Here is a 22126-nt window from a genome sequence, read left to right as displayed (position 1 = left end):
AGAAAGAGAAAACTCCATAAGCCCCTGTAGACTCTTACCCTGTTCCTCTCTAACCTCACTGTCTCCCTCACGTGTCCTTAGCCTCAGCCATCTTTGCCAGGCCCCAGCACTACACCCCAGCCACCCACCCCGAATCCACTTCTTAACTCTTATTTCTGGTCTCAGGTTAAAAGTTGCCTGTTTAAGAAATCTCTCCCTCATGCCCTACCCTAGATGAAGTTACCTTTTTAAGAACTCCCACAATGCTGTACACTTCTTAGCACTTGCAACTGTCATGAACTAATCCACCGATTGACTGATTGAATAAATTAGACAATGTCTTATTTCCTCTCTGATGTTGGCACCAATGGGTGGCTGGGGGTTATGCTGGGGGCGGAATCACTTGACGATCTCCATCAGCTTTTCCTCACCATCGACCCCAAATAAACAGATCATGGGAGAGGAGACCAGTCATTTCACAGTGCAAAGTCACCTTCAAGACAAATCTCTATGCCACTCTTTCTCTCTTAAAACCAGACTGGAGGCCCTGTCCCTTTCCCAGTAGAAACTTTAGAACCGTTTTTTCAGTGTCTGACTCTGCTAGAGTAAATGCTCCGTGAAGGCATGGACTGTCTTGTTCATCCTTGAATCCCAGCACCTAACAGTGCTCCCTTAGCCCGTGGTAAGCAATGAAGTGTTTGTTGAATGAATAAATGAATGAATGAAAGGCTTTGTACTCCTAGATTGGTGGTTTTCCACTCTACCCCTCTGCCTCCTCCCAGGTAGAAGGCTACAGAAACTGCCACTTGGGACATTCTCTTTTTCCGTCTTCAATGCACAGGCTTGGTGGGAAAAGCACAGCTCCTGATAGACAATGGCATATAACCAAGACATTTCATGCCATGCTCAGTGTCCTTTCAGAGGACGCGTTCTCTTGGTAGGGAAAGATGCCGAGGGGCTGGAGGTGGCAGGGCTGAGCAGGAATTCCCAGCCACTAAGACTGAGGGAGTCGTGGCACCAGGACCCACATCATCCTGGCCTTCACATCATGTCTGGGAGGAAGCAGAAACGGACCCCAGGCTCCCCTTCTCAAGCCATTCTCTGAAGACAAGGTGAGCTCCCAGACCCAACAGAATCAACTCAAAGAGGACAGAACGTTTGAGGGCCCAGATGGCCTTCTCTTCATCCCAGCTCTCAACACCTGAAAGAATAGCTCTTTAGGGCCCCTCCCCCAACATCACTTGGAGATACCGATTTAAAAACCAAACAAACCCAACAATTCCAGGAGGCCACCCTAGACCTACTAAATCAGAACCTCTGGGGGTGATCCAAGAAATCAGTGTTTTTAACAAGCTCTCCAACGAATTCTGATGTTTGCTTAAGTGTGGGGCAGTCTTAGCTTTCAAGTCCCCTCTTAATCTAGGACTTTCAGGGGCTGAGCATCCATTTAAGCCAGGCCAGGCCTGGGAGACAGAGGAATTCCATGGAACTCAATGAGAATCCACCCAAACTAGCCTTTTCCATTTTCAGATTAAAGCAGAAAAGTAACAAGTGTCCGGGATCACTGTCCCTTCAGCGGCCCCACAAGCTTATCCTTATCACAGTCAGAGTATCTCTGACCTGCCAGAAGGAGAGGAAAACGAAAGGATGAGGACCTGGCTTTTTTCACTTAAAAACACAGTTCAAAGTGCCAGATTAAACCTGGATGGCACAGGAATGCAGCGGTTTGTCTTTGTTTATTTTGAAGAAGAGCAGGGACATTAGGGCAGCCAAATCCCAAAACCAAGACAGAATCACAAAGCCCATCCCCCAGGTGTCTTGTTTTTCAGGAGTCACCCTCTGGGTGGCTTCTGGGCCTCACCCAGCCTCCTGCTGAGACAAAACTCCTGCCCAAGTGCCCAGGGTCAGGAGGGGCCTAGGGCCAGGTATCATGACTGATGTATATGCGGACCAGGGCTTCAGGGACTCTTCTGCTCTTAAAAAATGGATGCTTTTGAGAAACTGACAACCAGAATCTCTTTCCCCAACACCACCAAATGGCACATGATACCCAGGATTCTTCATGTAATTTCAGAGGTGCAGAGGCTCACTGAAGCCCATCCCTGGACCTCTGCCCTTGAACCCCAGATTACGGACCATCATAAACACAATGGAGGAAACGTCCAGGGTTTCTTATCCACACGTGAGGAAAGTCAAGGCAGGGATGGTTGGGATGGAAAAGAAAATCAATTGTCTGTTTTCTTTTTATTCGTGTTCTGTTTGTAAATAGAAATTTGGCAGAAATGGAGATACATGCAATACTTAATTTTCTGGTGCTTTTATTAATCTGAAGTGATTTTGTTATTTTAGGGATATAGTAATTGATTATATAGAATGTAATCTGCTTATAAGTAATCATGCTTGGTCAATATAAAAGTATAACCATCAAGACAATTAAATATTTACCAGTCAAATTGACTTCAAAACATCTTATATTTGTGGTGGGGTGTGAAACTGCAACACTTGTTTTTAAGAATTTAGGTTTAATTTTTACACTTTTATAAGAAGTATCCCCAAACGGTAAACATTTTCTTTAAATAAAAAACTACTTTTTTTTCCTTCAATCCTTTGTCCATCTCAAGTTTGTATGTCTAAGAGGAGGGCGGGTTCCTGAGACTTGTTCTGTCTCGTGATTGTTAGTCTGGGCGACCCGCATACAGATGCTCCTGCCGTCACAGGGCCCAGCCAATTATCTGCCAACTCTGTGCCGAACCTCCTAAGAGTAAGTCCACCAGCAAAGGAGGCATTGGGTCAGTCTTCCTTTTCTGTAAAAGGATGGTGGTTACCTGAATGTCATAAGCCTGCATTTGCACCATCTTCCATTGATTCTAAAACACACCTTTCCTTATGTACCACAGGAAGGAAAACACACTGTCCATTCTGCACTGACACAATGTCTTAACCATAGTCCTCCAGTCATGAAGCCTCTTCTTGCTTTGACATTTCTTTCATCCAAGATGGATTGGCAGTTTCTCCTGTCTCTCTGGGGGCTTGTGATGGCCACTCTTTCGTGGATCTCAGTAACAGTTTCTTCTGCTTCAAGAGATGGCTCTTCCTCTCTGAGCTTCCAGAAAGCAATCAGTTATTGCTTTGCAAAAACTATGAACTTGTGTTCATTCCTCCAAACAGGCAGATCTCCTTCATCGATATCATATTAAAGTCTGGTTGCTCTTTCTGTACCTTTTTGCACACATGATAATTCTTCATTTCAATGCCAAGTCAGAGTGTAATCTTTCTGAGGACCTTTTGAATGACAACTCAACACCTGCAGTTAACAACAGTGCACTTAATTTGATTAAACAGATGGCAATATGAGCAGCTCTGTCCACATTTGAGCACTATTTACAACTGCATCTCCACTGAGCCTACTAGCTGACACCACCAACTGATCCCTGGAGATGCTGAAAGCTGGAAAATGTACATTCCAGAATCAATGAAATATAATGTCCACGCCCTACTCCTGTCACCCCATCTTAATGCCTCTAGTAGACCAAAAGTCATAACTAAAAAGGAAAATAATTCCAAGTAAGAAGATAATGGTTAGCGTAAATTAATAGTCTTTTCATTGTTCTGACTCATCACACTGTTCTGACTTATTCCTACGGTTCTGTGTTAAAGTGAGGGACTCAAAGCCATCTTTCCTCCCTACTCACCTACACTACAACATGTTCCTTACAATGATATTAATGACATTATCTCACATCTTTTTCCTTCCTCAGTGTCTTATTTTTCCTCCTCTAATAACTTGGAAATGAAAGTAAGTACCCAACTCCTATGTCATCTCTCAATGCTAGTACCATGACTTTGAGTTTATTATAAAATTCCTTCCTCTCATTTTTATCACGATTCCCCATAAAAACTTCACTGAGTAGGAGATATGGAAAAAGACTGATTTTCCAGATGATGAAAGTGGGAGGGAAAAAAAAAAAGCGTGGAGTGATGGTTGGGGAAACCAGGACGAGCCCTCAGCCTTCTGCATCAGCGTTTATCTTCCCCGATGTGAAGACTCCTGTGGGAAGAGCCACTCCACAAATAGAAGAAACTGTGACTGAGATCCCAGAAAGGGTCTCCCATCACAAGCCCACTTTCAGGATGGAAATGATGGACTGTGGATTCCTTAGAAGTTGAAGACTACTTATATATGTTCAATTTAGTAATTACTCATTAAAAAACTACACACAAATCACACTGGGCAGGATATTGATGGAGACTCAAGGATGAAAGCCATGGTCCTGCCCTCCAGTGACTCATAACTGTTTTCAACTTGGGGTTGGGGAAAGAGGCAGGGAGGGGACACTGACCTTTTTGTGAATCAGATGACATTTACAGGCCCCAGAAAATTGTCCCCAATCCCCATGCACACACACGATTTTGCAAATCATTTCTTGGGGTTTATAGAGCTCATAGACATTGGAGGAGTTCATGTGTGTGTCCCATAATATGGAGCCACAGAACTCACAGATGAGCTTTTTCTCACGATCACCCTGTCCAAGTACAAAGAGACGCTGCCAGTCAGTTTCAGAAGGAAGCGAGAGCCTGCCCTTGTTGTCCAGGTTTTCCTGATTAACAGCAGCTACAGAAATGCCTATTAATCTCCTCCCTCAGACTTGGTGTTTTGAGGCCCTCTTTCCTGGTTGACCATATTCTCTAGAATGCACAGCCAGCCGGGGCACACTTTTCAGGGAAGCCAAGGCTCTCCTCGCTAGACTTGCCCACCACACCTCCTACCCCAGCCCCCTGGCCCTCTGCAGCTCCTGGGAGGCCTGCTGAAGCCTCATTTCACCACAGGACCCACGCAGAAAAGAGGGCTCCTCTGAAAGAGGTTGGGGGACTCCACCCTGAAGCGGAATCTCAGGCCAAGGCTAGGGCTGCAAGGAGTTTCTGGCGTTTGTGAGTTGGCTGGCGTTTTGGGATTTTCCAGTCATTTACTACTCTGGAAAAGCAACCAGATTGTTCATTTTAAGTCAGGATGTTGAAGTGTCACTGAATCGCTGGGGACTGACATCTGGGATCGGAGCCTTGTCTTGATTGGAGCCAGAGCCTCCGTATCACTTGAGGACACAGACGCTCTGGCTGCTTCCCCATGTTAACTTGTGAATATAAATATAAGACTTTCATTATGTTCCCCCACACTCTCTTAGGAAAGGGGACAGAGTTCCCGTCTTGGCTTTTCATTCTGACCTTCAGGCCTACAGCCACAAAGTCTGCTGACACTCTGAAGCTGCAGTCATTTTCCGGCGTTTGTCCTTCTCTGGATGTTGGTGCTTCAAGGGACACTGCAGAGGAGGCCTCATTTGGAACATTACGTCCCATTAGTACTAGTACTAATACTAAAAATCTATAGTGCTTTCGGGTTTAAAATAGGCTTTTACCTTTACTGTTATTTTAATACCTGCTACCCCACAAGATAATGTATCAGTCAGGATCTCAGCAGGAGTCAGAGGGCACATTTAAGGAATTTAATTGGAAATTATTTAAATAATGAATTATTTACAGAGCTCTGTCAGAGTCCAATCAGGAAAAAAGAAACTATGATAATTATTTTAATAAAAAAGAACTAGTTTACAAGAGTTGGAGATCTTTACATGAAGTATCTAAAGCAGCCAACGCAGAGAGCCCAGAGGGGAGCCTGCAGAAGGAACAGCGTGACAGCTGAGGTCAGGCAGGAAGCAGAAGACATCCTCAAGGGCCTCTGCACAAAAGTGCAGTTACTGAAACTAGCAAGAGAGAATGAATACCCCAGGGCTCCCGAAGGTGGGGGCAGACAGGAGACTCCTGGCCTGTGGAGGCAAAGGGAGGAAGAGTTGTCCAAAGAGGGAGAGGGCCCCCAGCAGCTGTGGCCCTTGGTAAAGAAATAGTTTAGTCCCCCAGGGACTGAAGTAGGAAGGAGCAGGGGAATAAACACCCAGAAAAAATACCTCCTGCCTTCCCCTCTCTGATCTCCTGCCAGTGCTCCCCACTGGCCAATTCCAATGGGCCACTTCCTCAGGACAGTGTGTGGAGGGAGAGAAGTAGGCAAGATTTTGTGGATTTAGGGGAGAAAGTCCTCCAAACCATGTAAAGTCCTCTGGTCCCCAGCAATGTCCCTTGTCCCCCTGTCAATGGCCTACAATGGTGTCATTAGGGGATATAACTGAGCTGCAGCTGCTGTCCATGGTCTGACCTCCCTCCAGCTCAGTGATTCCCTGTCTGACAGTGTCACCTCAGCTCCCACTGGCATTACAGGCCCCTCTGAGTGACTCAAAGACCCCATTTCAACAGGCCCACGTCAGCCCTGCTGACTCTCAACTCTGCGTTCATGCCTTGGGAGATCAGAGGAAGAGATGGGGATATCAGTTAGACCCTCACTCTCGCTGTCCACATCTCTAGATTTCTTTTCACGTGGTCACCCTCCAGGTTGATCAAGAAGACCCCTCACAGAGCTTCCAAGTGACTCTTCCCAGAGTCCCAGACTGCAAGCCAGGAAGGACCCCTCTGTCGTCTGTATCCTACTGCAATTTAACAGACCTCCTCTTTCTGGGCTGCAGCCCTGAGGGAAGATCAGAATCCCTAATGGACCAACCACCTCCTCTGTCCGTCTCCTTTCTGCCTTCCTCCTCTGAAATACTTTGTGGGACAGAAGTGCGCATTTCATTATCACAGCCTTATCTTCTTCTGAACTCCAGCCTTACCACTAAGCATTAATGATGAAGAGTATAAACATCCTATATGTTATGCAAGGAATTTATAATCTAATCTTGCAGTCTTGACCCTTGCTATGTAAATGAGAACTAGAAACATTCATAAAATCCTTTCTCTCCCTACGAAGACTAGCTTTCAAGCCTACTGTCTTTCTGTAGAACCCTATTTTTTAATATCAGAAGCCAAATCTTCACTTTCTTTCTTTCAGTTTGCATTCTTCTATCCTCTCTCTGGGCAGATATATTTGGGAAAAAGAGAAAAGCACATTAAATTTTTCCAAAACACTGCCATCATTACACTTCACATCATAAGGAAGTTATCTTAATGGTCCAGGTGAGAGATGAGTATAGCTTGCTACCTGGCAGAAGAGGAGTACAGAGTAGGAAAGGGAGAGAAAAGCAAGTGGGTGTGGGAAATATGTCAGAAGTAGAACTAACAGAATTGGCTGATGGATTAGAGAGTAGGGGGTAAAGAAAATGGGAAACCAGTATGATTCCTAAGTGACTGAGAGACTGATGGTGGTCCATTTTTCTTGAAAGGAGAATACTGGGGAAGAAACAGGTTTGGGGTGGGATAAGTCAAGGATTCCATTTTGCACCTACTAAATTTGAAATTCCATTTAGACGTCCAAGTAATAATGTCAAATAGGCCACTCAGAAGGGAAGTCAGAGATGATGATAAAAATCTGGGAGCCAGCAGCATACAAATGGTGCCTACAGCCCAGTACTCTGATGAAGAAAGGCCCGGTCCATGCACAACTGAACCAGGGCTGGAAGCTTCTGCAGGCCACGCCACGTCAGGACAAGGAGGAAAACTCCTGACCCATTCCAAACCCACCTCGAGGCAAGCTCTCAGATGCAGTGTAACATTTAAGGCCCAGACAGCAGGCACCACAAACCCATTTGATTTTAGTGATAACCACAGAGGAGAGAACATGTCTATGTTGGAACTAGGTCATCCATTTTGCACAGACTTCTATCCCAGGGAAAGTAACAAATACTTCTTCGGGATCTGTCATCATGGAGAAAACACCCTGTGCAAGCAGGAGACAGAAACAGAGCACTCCCTCCTGACTTTTTCCTCAAAAAGGAGCTGGTGATGGACCAACTCTTCAGCCAGAAGCCACCCAGAGGCTGGGTTCTCTAACTACTCAAAAGGACCTGTCGTCTGGTTTTTCACCACACACTCAGACATTTCTGTTGTTGGACAGAAACGGGGGGAAGAATGCATAGCCCTCTCTAACTAAATGGGGCAGGGAGAAGAGTAGAGCAATGGGGCTGAAAGGTCTACTACTATTTCCAAAGAAATAGCCTCACCTGCTGAAACACACTCCCATCTGGGTTCCTTAAGAATCACTCTTCTGAAAGGGACCTCCTTCACCATAAGGGACTGGAAGGCTGACAAGTATTAGACAGATATGCTTAATAAGGGTTCAGGGATACCTATGTGAATGTCACATAAAGAAATCAGGAAAACAGAAAATGATAAAGAGGACATGGTTTTTCCATATGTAGGGTGGAAGAGAAAGAAGAGAATAGAGGGAGAGAGGGGCAGGAGGGGAGGAGAGAGAAGAGTTCCTTTTCAGGAATTATGACTACTTAACTATAACCCTCTTGCTCCCTCTGGAGGTCAGGATCATGAATAACAAGTCCGTAAGAGGAGGGGAAAAAAGCATCACAATAGAAGCCGCAGCTTCATCTTTCTTTATTCTTCACTTTCAAATAAAAGGACAAAAACAAAGGCAATAAATTAAAATTCCTCTGGCTTTCTGGCACTTTCCACAAATTCTTGAGAAAGAATTTGAGGCACTTTGTAAGTAAAGCCAGACCAACAGGGCCAACCAAATACCTAAGATGGGCCTTACAAGATGGGGAAAAGGTACAATACTGCATCAACCTTCACTAACCTATTTCTCCAAATGGCTCATCGTTTATTTTGAAAACAGGAGGAGTCCAACAGTAGGATGGTATTCTTCCTCACATCAATGTTAAAGTCACTCTGGAAGGATGTCTGGACTTCGTTCCAGGTTTTCTGTATTTTAACAAGGATATCATTGTTGCCAGGCAACTTTGGATACCAGATGCAGGTGCACATGAAAGTTAAATGACCTCGTAATTCTAATGACTCTACTCTGGCAGTAATCGCAGTATTATAATTTGTCTACCTAGATCCAGCAGCTGAATTAAGAAAACAAGTCAAGGAGCCAAAGACAATGAACCTTAATAAAGCCTGAGCTCATGACGTTATTCTTCAAGGTTGCAAGACTGGTTCAACAGTAAGTACTAAGAGTAATTTCAGAAAGCTTCATTTCAGCCTAGTGATTTTACAATATAACAGATACTGATAACATTTGGACAGAAGGAGCAGCGTCTCATAGCTTTGGGTTCAATCTGGGTAACAGTGTTTTATAAATACATAGCCAGAAGGTACATTTCTCTAGCTTTCAAGATTATTAGTGCAATAATTAACTATTCTTTCAGAAGAACAAACACCAATTGGGAACACTATTTGTGGCCACAGGCAATAAAGAGAGAGTGTAAGACATGCCACACCATGACACAGTACAAAAGAACAAAAATGAACTTCTAAAGGTGATCCCATGCAACTTATATGATAAAAGTGACATCTCAATTCACTGAGGCAAAGATGGACTTTTAATTAATGATGTCAGGGTAGCCATTTAGAAAAAAATAATAAAGTTGGATCTGTATTTCATGCCAGACAAAAGAATAAACTCAAAATGTATCAGGTATCTAAGTGCAAAAAATAAAACTACATGAGAACTAGAAAAAACAAGTAAATTGACTATTATATATCCATTCAGACAAATCAAATGCCAATGCACAAGGCTCTGGGCTTAATCCCAGTACTTTCATTAAAATAAATAAATACATAAATAAAAACCTAATTACCCCCCCCAAAATAAAAACAAACAAATGAAATGCCAAAAGGATAAACCCTAAATTAATGAGATTGGTTACCTACAATGAGTGGAACAGGGCAAGAAAAAAAAATGGGGAAAGAGAAAGAGAGCAGAAATATTCTGAGTATGCTTTGTTTTAAACAATTCTAATACTTAAAACAATGTAACATTTTACATACCAAAAAAAATAAATGATTAAAATAAACTAGGAGGTGTGGAGAAGTCAAAATGGAATAAGCAGTAACAAATGAACTTAACTGGATTACAAATAAATGAATAATATACCCACACAAAGGCAGGCAGTAGGAAAGCAAGAGCTATCTTAAGAAACAGTATTTTGACAATCTACTACAAAAAAAAAGCAAAGACAAATAGAAATATGCACAAAAGTTACGTTCTTTGTATATTTGTGAATACTGGTTGTGAACAAACAAGTAAAATCTGCTCTGGATAACAGGAGCCAGGGTTCTCATTATCAAAGACAGACATTACAAATAAGGAAGAGGGGGTGAGGTGCTGGAATGAATCCTGTGGTTTTGGAACTGGAGGTGTCAATACGAACTCACATATTTTAGTATTTGTACAGATGGACAGCTATAAAAATAGATTAAAAATGTGTGTGTGCATGAGTTAATGCACATACACACACACATGTATTTCCTAGTTCTACTCTCTGAGAGGGACGAGAAGCAAGATTTTGCACATCTTGCTCCAACATCTTGGTTTCCAAATACCATTCTCCAGTAAATGGAACCAAAGCTCCTTAGAGAAATGGTAGGCTCCAAGCCTGGAGCAGGAAAAATAGAAGATGGACCTGGAACATCTTCTGGTGCCAGCAAGTACGGAAGTGCTCAAAAAATGATAGGGGTATGCCAACAGGACACAGAAGCCAACTGGAAGCAGCTAAGGCAGCATTCCAATTAATAAATGTAGAAGGAATGATGGAACTAGAAAATCAGTGTTATATACTATACCTATACAAACACTATACCTAACAACTATTGCATACAAGAACCATTAAAGAATGACAAGATTAGCAGGCAAAAGTATTACGAGAAACAGGATATTTTCATGGTCTCAAAGTTATCTCCCTACAAGAGATTTACTAGTTACAAAAGAAAAAACAGTCACCTTACAGTGCAGAAACCTGGCATACAACATCATAATCAAGCGATCAAAGTGAACATCACCAGTAATAAGACAGGGCGACACCATGTACCCCCGACAGGATGCACTGAAGGGCACAACATAACATCTCTGGTATTCTTATCAAAAAATGCATCATGTCACATAAGAAATTATCAGACAAACCCAAATTGAGGGATATTCTACAACATAACTGACCAGTACTCCCCTAAAGTGTCAAGGTCATGAAAGACACAGAACATTGGAGAGATTACAGGGATACGACAACTAAATGCAACACATGATCGTGGATTAGATCCGGGACCAGAAGGATTTCTTCAACATTAGTGGGAAAACTGTTGAAATGCAAATAAGTTTAGAAGTTAATTGTAGAATGTCAATGTTAATTTCCTTATTCTATTGAATAAGTGTAAACAGGAGAGAAAGCTGAATGATGGGTATACAGTAAATCTCTATTATTTTTGCAAGTCTTTTCTATAAACCTACACTTATTTCAATAAAGAAAACTTTTTAGAGGATTAAAAAGTGGTTCTGTGACATAAAAACATGTCCGTGTGAACATTTCTGAAGGGTATTACACGTGTAATACCTTTTTATAATTACTGAGCTTAAATCGTTCTGTAGATATTGATGTGTAAACTCTGTAGGAAGAATGCTGGACACCAGAAAAGACATCAGCAGAACAATACTTCGTTTAAAACATCATAAAATAAAATACAGCCTATTTGTTTATTTAGCAGATTTAGGGAAACAGGAATAATAATGTGCCATTTCTATTTTCAGAAATATAACGAAGTAGTCACTAGATGAATACTATGTGCTCAGAATTGAGCTGGGTCCTATTAAGTTCACAAAATTTTAGCGGATCCCTCTGATGCACTGCTGTAGATCCTTCTGGTCCCGCCTCTTAAGAGTTAATGCTTGCCACAGACAACCTTAACCAACAGGAGGCAAAAACCAGCGGATAAATCCTTCCCTCTTTTGTTTCCCAGGAAAACAGCTCTGAGACACATTTAAAAGAATATCCCATCAAGACTGTGCACCACTCACCCATGGGAATGGACAACTTAATAATGTACCACTGTATTAGTTTTCCCTCCTTCCCTGTTAAGTTCCCGATTCATCCTCCTTGCTCAATGGGATCACTTCCAAACAATCTGTTCACCAGTCTTCGTCCTGGGCTCTGCTTTTTGGGGGCGGGAAGGGGGTGGGGCTGGGGGAGCAGGGTCCGAGGAGGGTGTTGGGGAAGGGATAGCAGTGACCCAAACTAAGAAAAAGATATAGGCTTACCTTTAAATATAAATTGCAGACACAAATATAGAACAGATACCAGTCAGCAGGAGTATATTACTAAGTGCATAAAATAGTCATAAAGATGTCCACAAATGAGAGTCCTACCCAGTGAACTCTCTGTTCCAGATGGAGGTAGATCCTGAAGTGATCCCTGAAGGAGTAATAATTCTTTAAGAGAGTGAGAGGATAAGCAGAGGGCATTCCTCATTCACGGAAGGGCAACTCAGGAACCAAATCAAGATGGGTTTTCTTTTTTGCCACATGAAAAACAAGACAGTCAAAAGACTTCATCGGCACTGTTCAAGGACTTCTTACGTACATGAGCTCTTAAAGAAGTCCATCATTAATTAGCATTAGCCAGCAAGGATGAAAAATTAAAGAATTTTGACCTGGGAAGGGAAAAGATGTGTCTCAGATTTAGTTAGATAAAATTTAAGTCCCACTTTTTTTTAAGGGAGAGATTTGTTTTGTACAATACCAGATAGGACATATTTGATTTATTTATGCCAGGAACAAAAAAGGCAAAGGAGCCTAAAAGAAATACAATTAAGCAAAATTTCCATTCAGCCTGTTAATAAAAATAAATTCAGTCTTATTGATACTTACAACAATTTGTAACAAAACAGCTACCTAATAAGTTATGCCAACCACAATAACATTACTTTATACTTGGCACACAACACTTCTGCTGCTCTTTTCTCCCCGTGTTTCCTTTCTTTATGGTAATACATTTGTTTGTTTTCTTTAAAATATGTATTAGCTACTTCCCTTAAGAAGAAAAAACAGGAAATGTGAACCAAGATTGTGGTTAGCAAGTACCCAAGTTCCTTGCCAGTCTGAAATTTCAGCTGGAAAAACAGTCAATCATTAAACAGTGTACCGTAAACCTGGTCAAGAAATCCTACGAGGTTTTGAAGCTTTCCAAGAGAGCTACTTCTGGGATGAACGGCTCCTCCCAAGTCGTAAACACACACACACACACACAGGAGTTTAGTGTAAATAAAAAGAATAAAACATAATGCTTGGTCCAGAGAATTCACTCTTATTACTTCCATATTTAACATACCTGATGAGGATGACTTTTAAGTTTCTAAATCCCATCCCCATGAGACAAGTTTTCCTCAATATGTCAAACCAAGTTGTTTTCATTTATCTTTTTCAGTTTCTCAAACCTTTAGGAAATCTAACCACATAAAGTTACACAGCGTGTGCACTGCACAGATATACCTGGCCAACGGGATGTGAGGGCCAAGGAGGAGGTTGTTTAGCCCTGAGAAAACGAACAAATACAAATATACATGCAAAACTGCACATAACTTCAGGGCCTCCCCAACCCGCTGAAGCCCAGACCACAAGTTCAGAACCCCCTGCCCTACTCATTTCTACCCAAATAAATAAGGTCTGCATTTTACAATATTGCTGAGTCAATCCTACCTAAGACACAGAATTACAAACGTGCCTTCTTCAAGGAAAAAGATTTATCTTTACCAAGTTAATTAAATATTTTGTCTCTGCTACAAAGCATAGTTTTTTATCTAAATAAGATCTTAACACAGTAACTCAAGTATTTTCTCTGCAATTTCTCTTCTGCCCCATGAAAGGTCACTCTGGCGTTCTAAATCTAGTAAAGAGCTAACATGATAGAAAGTATATCCAGAATTGAAAGTCACATTAATAACTTTGTGGTATCTACTTTATAAAGTTTCACTAAAATAAGTAGAATCTATTATTCGAAACTATCAGTTATCATAGCCTGAGTGAAATGACACAGGAACTACACTTAGATACACACATTCATTTGTCAAATCCAACTGATTTAATAAAAATATCTGACAATAACTTGAACACTGTGAGACAGCTAAGTATAGGAGCTAACAGCTACCACTGGAGCTTCTGCTGACCATTGGTAGATATGATTTCCAGCTTTTTGGTCTTTATGAAAACAGGGGAACCAGAGAAAAAGCCTAGGATGACAGGTCGCATGAGATGAGACTTACCATTAACTTCCTCAGAGATAAGATGAACACAAACATGGTAAGAAAACGTGCCTATGTTACTTTAGCTCTGGGAGAAAAGTCTTCTCTGGGAGTTTCTATCCTCAAGCTGGCCCTGCTCACAAAGACAAAAATCTGTACCAACATCAAGTGTTAAAAACACCATGGTGAGAATTCAGTTTAAAACACGCCAAAGTGACTGGCAGAAATAAATGCAAATCCTAAAGGAACAAACCTTAAAGCCAGGTCTCCAAGGGTTTACAGATAAAGTAAATATGACCTTAAGATAAAAAATCCTTAGGCACAGGAAGAAACAAAATTAGCATACATGACTGACACTCAGCAGAACACAAACTACCACATCAGACTCATGACTGGAAATAATTATGCTGACTACATTTAAATATAAAAAGCTAGTACTTAAAATTTGAACAGGCAGATTTCACAAGTAGAGTGTCCAGAAATTAAAAATATATAATTGAATTTAGAAACTCAATGAAAAGATGAAATAAAAGATTAGACATGATTGAAAAAGAATTACTATTGGAGATAGTTCTGGAGAAATTATTCAGAATGAAGGAAAGAATAAAAAGAGAAAAAAAAACTTAAGAGAGAAATTAACAGCTACTGAGAACAGAGGGAGAAAACCTCTAATAAGCAGCAGCTAACAGGAAATACAGGGACGGGGCAGCACTCAAAGACGCAGCAGCGGAAGATTTTCCAAAAATTATTAAATGTACAAATCCTCAAATTCCACAATCCTGAAGAGTCCTAAAAAGCTGAACTAAAAGAGATTTACACCTAGAAAGTACAGCACAAAAGGCAGAATGTAAACGCAGCCAGAGGAAAAAAGACAGGTTACCTTCAAAAAATTAGTCTAATAACCGGCTTCTAAAAATTCACAAGACTTACTCCAGAAAGAAGTAAAATGGGCCCAAAGTTATGGTACAAAACAATGGTGAGCAACATAAATGGAAAATATACGGGAAAATCTAAATTAACAATGACTGCACAAGGCAGCAACAACAATAGTAATACCGGAATTGTGGGATTAAATCCAGAGAACTAAAATTTAAAAATAACAGCATATAATTTGGGAGATGGGCAAAATGGATTACATTTTGAATTTGTTAAGTTAAACATGCTTGTTAGAACCATGAAAAAATTAAAATAGCATTTTTTTTTTACAGAAACAAAATGTATTGGACTAAAAAGACACTATAGGCATTCCAGACAGAGAACAGGTTTCAAGCAAAACAACAAGGAAAAAACATGAAAAAAAAAAAGTGCTAAAGGAAAAAAATCCAAAACCTAAGACACCCTACACAGCAAGGTTATCATTCAGAATTGAAGGAAAGATAAAGAGCTCTTCAGACAAGCAAAAACTAAAGGAGTTCATCTACACTAAACTGACCGTACGAGAAGGGTTAAAGGGTCATCTTTAAGTGAAAAAGAAAAGGTTACAATAAGGAAAAAGAAATTATAGGAAGAAAAAAATCCCACTGGTAAAGGCAAATATATAGTAAAGGCTATAGATGAACCACTTAAATAAACTAGTATGAAAGTTAAAAGACAAAAACTGCAAAACTCTACCGTAACTATAATAAACAGTTAAGGGATACACACGAAGATGTAAACTATGACATCAGAAACACAAAATGTGTGTGTGGAGGGGGATGGGGGTGGGTAGCAAAAAATGTAGCACTTTTTGAATGTGCCTGAACTTAAATGTCTATCAGCTTAAAAGTAGATATAGATCAATACATATGGTAACCACAAATCAAAAACCAACCACAGATACACAAAAATTAGAGAGAAAGGAGCAGAAACATAACACTAAAGAAAACTGTCAAACCACAAGGGAAAAGACTAAAGGAAATTAACATTTCTATTACAGAACTACAGAAACAACCAGAAAACATTATTTACAATTGCCAAGATATGTAAGCAACCCAAGTGTCCATCAACAGATGAATGGATAAAGGAAATGTGGTATGTCTACACACAATAGGTTACTCAGCCATAAAAAGGAATGAATTTTGCCATTTGCAACAATATGGATGGACCTGGGGGGTATTATGCTTAGTGAAGTCACACAGAGAATGACAAACCCTCTATGATTTCACTTGTATGTGGAATCGAAAAATAGAAATTACACAAATGAATTTAACAGAACAGGAATATATAGACACAGAGAACAAACTAGTTGTTACCAGTGGGAAGAGAGGTGGAGAGAAGGGGCAAGATGGGGGAAGGGGATTAAGAGTTACAAACTACTAGGTATAAAATAAGATACAAAGATATAATGTACAGAACAGGGAATACAGCCAATATTTTATACTAACTTTAAATTGAGTATAATCTATAAAAATACCAATTCACTACGTTGTACACTTGAAACTAATATAACATTGTAAATCAACTATATCGCAATTAAAAAAAAAAGGCTGGGATTTCTTAAACTTTCAGCCTTTGTGTTCTATGTTGGCCTCAACTTATTTAATGCTGTCTGTCCAAATTGGTGAGGGTGGATTTTCTTTATTCAGCCTAGTGATTCAAATGCTAATCCCTTCCAGAAACGCCCTCACAGACACACCCAAAAATAATGTTTACCAGAATCTGGGCATCCTTTAGCTCAGTCAGGTTGACACATAAAATTATCCATCATAGTGGGGAAACTACTAAATTTCCTTGTACACATTTCATTACCATTACCCTGGAAAAACTAAAGGTTGAACATGGACAAAACCCCTACATTCAGGTCCTCTTTGATCATGTCCAAGTGGATTTCATACAAGTACACGCTGCTATGGGTTTTAAATATGCCTGGTCATAATTTGCTTGTTCTCAGGATAGAATGAAGTCTCTGCCAGAGAGGTATGGCTCTACCGTAGGAGAAATACTATCTGATTTCATGTACCAACCTAGGAAATTCAAATCTGTCTCTAGTGACAGGGGCACCAAGTTTTCTGGAACTATTATTAAAGAGCTTTGTAAAGTCCTACCACTTACTCAAAAAGTCTGTTACAGGCAAACCTTGGAGTTACTTCAGGTTCAGTTCCAGACCACTGCAAAAAAGCGAATTTGCAATAAAGCAAGTCACACAAATTTTTCAGTTTCCCAGTACATAAAAAAAGTTATGTTCACACTATTTTTTAGTCTATTAAATGTGCAATAGTATTATGTCTAAAAACAAGTCGTACATACCTTAATTTCAAAATGCTTTATTACTAAAAAATACTAACCATCATCTATCTGAGTCTTCAGTGAGTCATTATCTTTTTGGTGGGAAGGGTCTTGCCTCCATGTTGACGGCTGCTGACTGATCAAGGTGGTGGTTGCTGCAGGCTGGGGTGGCTGTGGCATTTTCTTAAAATAAGACAATGAAGTATGCCTCACTGATTGACTCCTCCTGTGACGAATGATTTCTCTGTAGCACTCAATGCTATTTGATAACCATTTTACCCACAGCAGAACTTCTTTCAAAATTGGAATCAGTCCTCTTATACCCTGTTACTGCCTTATCAACTAAGTTTATGTAATATTCCAGATCCTTTGTTGTCACTTCAACAATCTTCACAGCATCTTCACCAGGAGTAGTTTCCATCTCAAGAAACCATTTTCTTTGCTCATCTGTAAGCAATTCCTCATCCATTCAACTTTAACATGAGATTGCAGCAATGCAGTCACATCTTCAGGCTCCACTTCTAATTCTAGTTCTTTTGCAAGTTCCATCACATCTGCAGTCACTTTCTCCACTGAAGTTTTGGGCCCCTCAAAGTTATCCATGAGGGTTGGAATCAACTTCTACCAAACTCCTGTTAATGTGACATTTTGACTTCTGCCCATGAATCACTAATGTTCTTAATGGCATCTAGAATGGTGAATCCTTTCCGCAAGGTTTTCAATTTACTTAGCCCAGATCCATCAGAGAAATCACTATCCATGGCAGCTTTGGCCTTATAAATGTATTTCTTAAATAGTAAGACTTGAAAATCGAATGACTCCTTCATCCATGGCCTGCAGAATGGATGTTGTGTTATCAGGCATGAAAACAACAGTGATCTCACTGTACATCTCCCTCAGAGCTCCTAGGTGACCAGATGCATTGTCAATGAGCAGTAATATTTTGAAAGGGGGAAACTTCTCACAGTAGGTCTCAACAGTGGACTTAAAATATTCAGTAAACCACACTGTAAACAGATGTGCTGTCATTCAGGCTTTGTTGTTTCATTTACAGAGTACAGGCAAAGTCTACTTAGCAAAATTCTTAAGGGCCCTTAGATTTTCGTAACGGTAAATAAGCACTGGCTTCAACTTAAAGTCATCAAATGCATTAGCCCCTAACAAGAGTCAGACTGTCCTGAAGCTTTGAAACTAGGCATGACTTTTCCTCTCTAGCCTTCCAAGTCCCAGATGGCATCTTCTTTTGACAGAAGGCTGTTTCATCTACATTGAAAATCTGTTGTTTAGTGAAGTCACCTTCATGAATAATCTGAGCTAGACCTTCTGGAGAACTTGCTGCAGCTTCTACATCAGCACTTCTGCTTCATCCTGAACTTTTATGTTATGAACACAGCTTCTTTCCTTAAACCTCATGCTAGCTTCAAACTTTTCTGCTGTAGCTTCCTCACCTCCCTCAACTTTCATGGAATTAAAGAGTTAGAGCCTTGTTCTGGATTAGGCTTTAGCATGAGAATGCTGTGGCTGGTTTGATTTTCGCTCCAGACCACTCAGACTTCCTCCATATAAGCAATAAAGCTGTTTTGCTTTCTTATCATTCCTGTGTTCACTGGAGTAGCACTTTTCATTTCCCTTAAGAACTTTTCCTTTGCGTTCACAACTTGGTTAACTGTTTGGCGCAAGAGGCCTAGCTTTCAGCTTATTTCAGCTTTTGACACGCTTTCCTCACTAAGCTTAATCATTTCTAGCTTTTGATTTAAAGTGAGAGACATGTGACTCTTCACTGGAACACTTAGAAGTTATTGTAGGGTTATTAACTGGCCTAATTTCAATATTGTTCTTTCTAAGGGAATAGGGAAAAGCTTAAATTTTAAGGTACCAAAGAAAAAAGCCCCATGTAAGATTAAGATAGCATGGTATAAGAGAAGTTACTAGATGGAATATTCCCCCAAAAGTGTACTTTAATGAATACTAATGCCTTGGGGTGTTTAGAGGTTGTTAATTTTAAAAGGGGTTCTATATTCAAATAAATCTGGGGAATATCAGGTTGAACAAAGGTAAACTGGTCTCGTTGATACAGGGACTAATGTACTATGAACATCCAGGAGAACAGTACACAGAGGTTTTCCCCAAACTCATTTCACCATGAAGACCTTCTGCATGAAAACATCTTGTGGGACTAGTTTTACACAAGATAATCTGAAAAACATTTAACTCTATACTAAAGTCAGTGATCCTAGGTTCAAGTCTTAATTTCAGCACTTATTGGTTGTGTAACTTCAGGCAGGTCTCTTGGCCTCTTAAAGTTTCAATTTTCTTATATGTAAAATAGTAACAACATAGTAATACCTGCCCTAAAATCAAGATTGCTGAGAAAGCCAAGTGAGATAAAGCTTGTGAGAACCCTTTGTAAAGTGTAAAACAATACACACCAGTAACATGTTTTTAACAATACCTCGTTAGAGATAAGGTAAATCAACGGGGGTCACGGGACAGAAAATGGAAAATATTGTAATAAAAGTTGTATTGTGCAAAGTTGGATAACTAGCACCATCAGAGCTTTTTTTGTGGTCCACTTCAAGATTAGTGGTAAACGTTGCTGAATGAATACATTTGGCAAACATTAAGCCATCATAGCACCAAGATACAAATGTGATCCACATGAACTTAACTTGGGTACTTCTCTTGTACTCTTAAGTTTTATAATGATGCTTCAACTAGGGGAAAAAAGCAACAGAATCTCAGTGTACCCAACTGGTCTTTCCATCCTTAGTACCATGCATCAGGTTCAATCTGATCTCCCCCCTATGAAGAGGCTGAAATGTTAATAATGCAACTAAAATTCAAGGATAATGTTTCACCTTGATGATTTTGTCTTTCCAACAAAGACATACAGAGAAATGAGGCTTTGTTCAGGTTTTTTGTTGCATTTACAGAGCACAGGCAATGTCTACTTAGCGTAATTCTTAAAGGCCCTGAAATTTTCATAATGGTAAATGAGCACTGGCTTCAACTTCAAGTCACCAACTGCATTAGCCCCTAACAAGAGTCAGCCTGTTACTACAGGCCTAAGTGACACAGTGATACACGCTGTCACCTGATAGCTCTATACGCCAACAGCCTTTTTGATCAGACTTGGGTTCTATTTAACACAAACAGGGCATTTAAGTTCACAGTGGTCATGAAGTAGGAAGAAATTCATTGATGTGAGGAGACCTGAATCCTTACTTTCTACGGCCTCTTACGAGCTGCCTAATGAAGAAACTTCAGTTTATTCATCTTAGACTAGATGAGTGGTTCCCAGACATCACAATTTTATGGTCCAGTAAAATCTCCAAATTTAGGATACTCACAAGAGATTGTCAACTTTGAATTTACTAGTTATTTTTTAATATAGTATTTTTAATTTTAGAAACATTAAGCAGAAGAATATAATCTTAAAGGATAGTCCTTAATTTAATGAAAAAAAGTGTCCAGTCATTGTGTACCGTAATTTCTCTGTAAGCTCAAAAGCAAAGGCGAGAATAAGTAACATACCATTTTGTGCAATTTACATATCCTCGGATTTAAAGTTAGCCTGAAAGTTGAGGTCATTTAATAATCTGAACTCATACGTAAACACTGAACACGACAAAAAAAACTTTTGCACACAGTATCTAACTGAAACTTATTTAGTTTGGCCTCTCCAGCACCTATTGACAAGGAGTTCGAAAGTCATATTCAAAAAAGTAATCATACTCTTTACAGGTTTGCAAAATAATACTTCAAAAATGATTCAAAATACAATGCAAGTTATGTATTGTATTAAGCAGCAGGGTTCTTCAACTGGAATCCCCTTTCATAAACATTAGATTAAGAAACATTACATACTGAGCTGCTCGCATATGCTAGGTTATGACTGGCATTTTTCACATTAATTATCTCATTTAATCTTGACAATAAACAAACAAAAAACTAAAAAAAAAAAAAAAACCCACACATTTCAAAAGACATAAACATACCTTGTGCTTTCTTCCTCCTCCTCAAAGGGGACAAAATGGCAAAGCAATTCTTTCTTCCTTACCACCTTCAAATTTACATTGCTCCCATTCTCAATAGAAGACTCAAGTTACTGTCAAAAATGACACATAAGAACTTGCTCATTAACACAAAATCCAAATAAAATAGGATTTAAACTTTCCCCTATTCAGTGAGGATGGAGTCAGCTTTCCCTGAAGCACAGGGCTGTAAAGAACAGAACTTAAAATCTGGGTTCTCGCATGAAGTATGTACACGTTACAGCAGACGTCAGTGCTTACTATGAGATTGAAGGCAGGAGAGGGTGTTTCTTTTCCTGCTCCGCCATCTCAGAAGGCTGAGGACACAAGTCAGTGCCTACTGACACACACACAGCTCACCGCCAGCATTACCAGCTTTACTATTGGACTGTCTTCATTTACTTGGCTTGAATATTCTAGGAAACTTGCCAGGGAAGCTAAAGTCACAAGTAACTTTATTTTTCATTTCAAAAATTTCCTCAGTCATTTATCTGAACACTACATTACTCAACTTACCCTCATTTCACAAATATGAAAATCAAAGTCCAGAGAAGTGGCAGTCATATTCCTAGGCGGGGTGGAGACAAGATTCAAAGCCAGGTCCCTTGACTTCTGCCCAGAAGTCTCCCCACAACACTACAGCTTTGTCTCAAATTCTAAATTTATATTGTAATTTCGCATACAGATTGCTATTTTTCAGTACCCATGCTGAAAACAAAAGCACAAGATCTGAAATCTTGTGGATTCAAATTGTCCCTGTTCCTGCCATGCCTCTCTGAGCCTGTTCACCTGAATGATGTGTAATGCTATCAGCTATCACACATTATGATTAGACTAAATGAATTAACTCA

The 22126-nt window shown here is 40.0% G+C and overlaps 1 protein-coding gene across 5 annotated transcripts in view; it reads right to left on the bottom strand.

Annotated features, from left to right (window-relative positions):
* Positions 1-2283: 2283 nt before the first annotated feature.
* The window catches only part of TMX1 (thioredoxin related transmembrane protein 1), a 33795-nt gene continuing 13952 nt past the window's right edge, over positions 2284-22126 (bottom strand). Inside the window, exons 8-10 of one of the 5 annotated variants that reach the window (XR_004320698.1) lie at positions 17301-21349; positions 17068-17123; positions 2284-3283 (exon numbers count right to left, since the gene is read on the bottom strand). The gene's annotated coding sequence lies outside the window, so the exon portion shown is untranslated. Of the gene's footprint in view, positions 8731-17067; positions 17124-17300; positions 21350-22126 lie in introns of all 5 variants that reach the window. The other 4 variants (XR_004320700.1, XR_004320701.1, XR_004320699.1 and 1 more) reach the window with 4 other exon arrangements.

This window comes from Camelus ferus, chromosome 6 (assembly GCF_009834535.1).
Source record: "Camelus ferus isolate YT-003-E chromosome 6, BCGSAC_Cfer_1.0, whole genome shotgun sequence".
NCBI lineage: Eukaryota > Metazoa > Chordata > Mammalia > Artiodactyla > Camelidae > Camelus > Camelus ferus.
Note: the sequence above shows the minus strand (reverse complement) of the source record. Positions and strands in the feature narration are given on the sequence as shown.